Below are 6000 nucleotides of genomic sequence, written 5' to 3' on the forward strand. Positions count from 1 at the left end.
AGAGGAGACATGCTGGGGTCACCAGAGAGGAGACATGCTGGGGTCAACAGAGAGTAGACATGTTGGGGTCACCAGAGAGGAGGCATGCTGGGGTCACCAGAGAGGAGGCATGCTGGGGTCACCAGAGAGGAGACATGTTGGGTTCAACAGAGATGTTGGGTTCAACAAAGAGGAGGCATGCTGGGGTCACCAGAGAGGAGACATGTTGGGGTCACCAGAGAGGAGACATGTTGGGTTCAACAGAGATGTTGGGTTCAACAGAGAGGAGACATGTTGGGTTCAACAGAGAGGAGACATGTTGGGGCCAACAGAGATGTTGGGTTCAACAGAGAGGAGGCATGCTGGGGTCAACAGAGAGGAGACATGTTGGGGTCAACAGAGAGGAGACATGTTGGGTTCAACAGAGAGGAGACATGTTGGGGTCAACAGAGAGGAGACATGTTGGGGCCAACAGAGATGTTGGGTTCAACAGAGAGGAGGCATGCTGGGGTCAACAGAGAGGAGGCATGTTGGGGCCAACAGAGAGGAGACATGTTGGGGTCACCAGAGAGGAGGCATGCTGGGGTCACCAGAGAGGAGGCATGCTGGGGTCACCAGAGAGGAGACATGTTGGGTTCAACAGAGATGTTGGGTTCAACAAAGAGGAGGCATGCTGGGGTCACCAGAGAGGAGGCATGCTGGGGTCACCAGAGAGGAGACATGTTGGGGTCACCAGAGAGGAGACATGTTGGGTTCAACAGAGATGTTGGGTTCAACAGAGAGGAGACATGTTGGGTTCAACAGAGAGGAGACATGTTGGGGTCAACAGAGAGGAGACATGTTGGGGCCAACAGAGATGTTGGGTTCAACAGAGAGGAGGCATGCTGGGGTCAACAGAGAGGAGACATGTTGGGGTCAACAGAGAGGAGACATGTTGGGTTCAACAGAGAGGAGACATGTTGGGGTCAACAGAGAGGAGACATGTTGGGGCCAACAGAGATGTTGGGTTCAACAGAGAGGAGGCATGCTGGGGTCAACAGAGAGGAGGCATGTTGGGGCCAACAGAGAGGAGACATGTTGGGTTCAACAGAGAGGAGGCATGTTGGGGCCAACAGAGATGTTGGGTTCAACAGAGAGGAGGCATGTTGGGGTCAACAGAGAGGAGGCATGTTGGGGCCAACAGAGATGTTGGGGTCAAGAGAGAGGAGGCATGTTGGGTTCAACAGAGAGGACGCATGTTGGAGCCAACAGAGAGGAGGCAGGTTGGGGCCAACAGAGAGGAGGCATGTTGGGTTCAACAGAGAGGAGGCATGTTGGGTTCAACAGAGAGGAGGCATGTTGGGTTCAACAGAGAGGAGACATGTTGGGGTCAACAGAGAGTAGACATGTTGGGGTCAACAGAGAGGAGCCATGTTGGGGTCAACAGAGATGTAGGGTTATGGATGTTAGGAGGGATCTTTCCAGCTCTGCTTGGCCCAGAAAACTTGCAAGACGATGTGAGACTGAACTGAGTTACATGCGTTGAATTGGGAGGGAGAACGTGGGAATGTGTCTCCAAAGTGAAATCCTTCAGACATTCAGTATAATAGAACAATTAACTTGCCCTGCATTTTCCTGAGAACTGGCACACAGAGGGATGAGACTGAAAGGAATGACCAGGCACCAGGGTGGATTAGGGGTGAACATGTGGGAATGACCAGGGTGGAATAGGGGTGCACATGTGGGAATGACCAGGAACCAGGGTGGAATAGGGGTGAACGTGTGGGAATGACCAGGGTGGAATAGGTGTGAACATGTGGGGATGATTCTATGCTATGTGGAGAGGTCTGGTAGATGGTTGATGATAATGTACAGGGAGCTATGTGGAGAGGTCTGGTAGATGATAATGTACAGGGAGCTATGTGGAGAGGTCTGGTAGATGATAATGTACAGGGAGCTATGTGGAGAGGTCTGGTAGATGATAATGTACAGGGAGCTATGTGGAGAAGTCTGGTAGATGATAGTGTACAGGGAGCTATGTGGAGAGGTCTGGTAGATGGTAGATGGTAATGTACAGGGAGCTACGTGGAGAGGTCTGGTAGATGGTAGATGGTAATGTACAGGGAGCTATGTGGAGAGGTCTGGTAGATGGTAGATGGTAGGTGGTAATGTACAGGGAGCTATGTGGAGAGGTCTGGTAGATGGTAGATGGTAATGTACAGGGAGCTACGTGGAGAGGTCTGGTAGATGGTAGATGGTAATGTACAGGGAGCTATGTGGAGAGGTCTGGTAGATGGTAGGTGGTAGGTGGTAATGTACAGGGAGCTATGTGGAGAGGTCTGGTAGATGGTAGATGGTAATGTACAGGGAGCTATGTGGAGAGGTCTGGTAGATGATAATGTACAGGGAGCTATGTGGAGAGGTCTGGTAGATGGTAATGTACAGGGAGCTATGTGGAGAGGTCTGGTAGATGGTAGATGGTAATGTACAGGGAGCTACGTGGAGAGGTCTGGTAGATGGTAGGTGGTAGGTGGTAATGTACCGGGAGCTATGTGGAGAGGTCTTGTAGATGGTAGATGGTAATGTACAGGGAGCTATGTGGAGAGGTCTGGTAGATGATAATGTACAGGGAGCTATGTGGATAGGTCTGGTAGATGGTAATGTACAGGGAGCTATGTGGAGAGGTCTGGTAGATGGTAATGTACAGGGAGCTATGTGGAGAGGTCTGGTAGATGATAATGTACAGGGAGCTATGTGGAGACATCTGGTAGATGGTAATGTACAGGGAGCTATGTGGGGAGGTCTGGTAGATGGTAGATGGTAATGTACAGGGAGCTATGTGGAGAGGTCTGGTAGATGGTAATGTACAGGGAGCTATGTGGAGAGGTCTGGTAGATGGTAATGTACAGGGAGCTATGTGGAGAGGTCTGGTAGATGGTAATGTACAGGAAGCTATGTGGAGAGGTCTGGTAGATGGTAATGTACAGGGAGCTATGTGGAGAGGTCTGGTAGATGGTAATGTACAGGGAGCTATGTGGAGAGGTCTGGTAGATGGTAATGTACAGGGAGCTATGTGGGGAGGTCTGGTAGATGGTAATGTACAGGGAGCTATGTGGGGAGGTCTGGTAGATGGTAATGTACAGTAAGCTATGTGGAGAGGTCTGGTAGATGGTAATGTACAGGGAGCTATGTGGGGAGGTCTGGTAGATGGTAATGTACAGGAAGCTATGTGGGGAGGTCTGGTAGATGGTAATGTACAGTAAGCTATGTGGAGAGGTCTGGTAGATGGTAATGTACAGGGAGCTATGTGGGGAGGTCTGGTAGATGGTAATGTACAGGAAGCTATGTGGAGAGGTCTGGTAGATGGTAATGTACAGGGAGCTATGTGGGGAGGTCTGGTAGATGGTAATGTACAGGGAGCTATGTGGAGAGGTCTGGTAGATGGTAATGTACAGTGAGCTACGTGGAGAGGTCTGGTAGATGGTAATGTACAGGGAGCTATGTGGAGAGGTCTGGTAGATGATAATGTACAGGGAGCTATGTGGAGAGGTCTGGTAGATGGTAATGTACAGGGAGCTACGTGGAGAGGTCTGGTAGATGGTAATGTACAGGGAGCTATGTGGAGAGGTCTGGTAGATGATAATGTACAGGGAGCTATGTGGAGAGGTCTGGTAGATGATAATGTACAGGGAGCTATGTGGAGAAGTCTGGTAGATGATAGTGTACAGGGAGCTATGTGGAGAGGTCTGGTAGATGGTAGATGGTAATGTACAGGGAGCTACGTGGAGAGGTCTGGTAGATGGTAGATGGTAATGTACAGGGAGCTATGTGGAGAGGTCTGGTAGATGGTAGATGGTAGGTGGTAATGTACAGGGAGCTATGTGGAGAGGTCTGGTAGATGGTAGATGGTAATGTACAGGGAGCTACGTGGAGAGGTCTGGTAGATGGTAGATGGTAATGTACAGGGAGCTATGTGGAGAGGTCTGGTAGATGGTAGGTGGTAGGTGGTAATGTACAGGGAGCTATGTGGAGAGGTCTGGTAGATGGTAGATGGTAATGTACAGGGAGCTATGTGGAGAGGTCTGGTAGATGATAATGTACAGGGAGCTATGTGGAGAGGTCTGGTAGATGGTAATGTACAGGGAGCTATGTGGAGAGGTCTGGTAGATGGTAGATGGTAATGTACAGGGAGCTACGTGGAGAGGTCTGGTAGATGGTAGGTGGTAGGTGGTAATGTACCGGGAGCTATGTGGAGAGGTCTTGTAGATGGTAGATGGTAATGTACAGGGAGCTATGTGGAGAGGTCTGGTAGATGATAATGTACAGGGAGCTATGTGGATAGGTCTGGTAGATGGTAATGTACAGGGAGCTATGTGGAGAGGTCTGGTAGATGGTAATGTACAGGGAGCTATGTGGAGAGGTCTGGTAGATGATAATGTACAGGGAGCTATGTGGAGACATCTGGTAGATGGTAATGTACAGGGAGCTATGTGGGGAGGTCTGGTAGATGGTAGATGGTAATGTACAGGGAGCTATGTGGAGAGGTCTGGTAGATGGTAATGTACAGGGAGCTATGTGGAGAGGTCTGGTAGATGGTAATGTACAGGGAGCTATGTGGAGAGGTCTGGTAGATGGTAATGTACAGGAAGCTATGTGGAGAGGTCTGGTAGATGGTAATGTACAGGGAGCTATGTGGAGAGGTCTGGTAGATGGTAATGTACAGGGAGCTATGTGGAGTGGTCTGGTAGATGGTAATGTACAGGGAGCTATGTGGGGAGGTCTGGTAGATGGTAATGTACAGGGAGCTATGTGGGGAGGTCTGGTAGATGGTAATGTACAGTAAGCTATGTGGAGAGGTCTGGTAGATGGTAATGTACAGGGAGCTATGTGGGGAGGTCTGGTAGATGGTAATGTACAGGAAGCTATGTGGGGAGGTCTGGTAGATGGTAATGTACAGTAAGCTATGTGGAGAGGTCTGGTAGATGGTAATGTACAGGGAGCTATGTGGGGAGGTCTGGTAGATGGTAATGTACAGGAAGCTATGTGGAGAGGTCTGGTAGATGGTAATGTACAGGGAGCTATGTGGGGAGGTCTGGTAGATGGTAATGTACAGGGAGCTATGTGGAGAGGTCTGGTAGATGGTAATGTACAGTGAGCTACGTGGAGAGGTCTGGTAGATGGTAATGTACAGGGAGCTATGTGGAGAGGTCTGGTAGATGATAATGTACAGGGAGCTATGTGGAGAGGTCTGGTAGATGGTAATGTACAGGGAGCTACGTGGAGAGGTCTGGTAGATGGTAATGTACAGGGAGCTATGTGGAGAGGTCTGGTAGATGGTAATGTACAGGGAGCTATGTGGAGAGGTCTGGTAGATGATAATGTACAGGGAGCTATGTGGAGAGGTCTGGTACATGATAATGTACAAATGGAACCCTGTTTCCTATTGGCCCTGGTCAAATGGGATGCTCTTAACAGGTCATAGGGTGCCATTTAGGTCTCAGTCTTAGAACACAGACAAACACACACACACACACACACACACACACACACACACACACACACACACACACACACACACACACACACACACACACACACACACACACACACACACACACACACACACTATGTCCAGTTGTTGCTGCATCACTCATAACATAACATTATCTTACCACAGCGAAACCAGTCCCATCTTGGCCCTGGTGTTTGTTTTCTGGTTGTGTCAAATGCTTCCCTGATGACACACACAAACATGTTTACAAACAAACACACTGTTCCTTGTGTTGAAATGAATAGCAGTTCAATAGACTGGGATAAGTGTCTCCTTGTGTTGAAATTAATAGCAGTTCAATAGACTGGGATAAGTGGTTCCTTGTGTTGAAATGATATACAGTTCAATAGACTGGGATAAGTGGTTCCTTGTGTTGAAATGAATAGCAGTTCAATAGACTGGGATAAGTGGTTCCTTGTGTTGAAATGAATAGCAGTTCAATAGACTGGGATAAGTGGTTCCTTGTGTTGAAATGAATAGCAGTTCAATAG

This window comes from Oncorhynchus kisutch, unplaced genomic scaffold (genome assembly GCF_002021735.2).
Source record: "Oncorhynchus kisutch isolate 150728-3 unplaced genomic scaffold, Okis_V2 Okis06b-Okis10b_hom, whole genome shotgun sequence".
Lineage (NCBI taxonomy): Eukaryota > Metazoa > Chordata > Actinopteri > Salmoniformes > Salmonidae > Oncorhynchus > Oncorhynchus kisutch.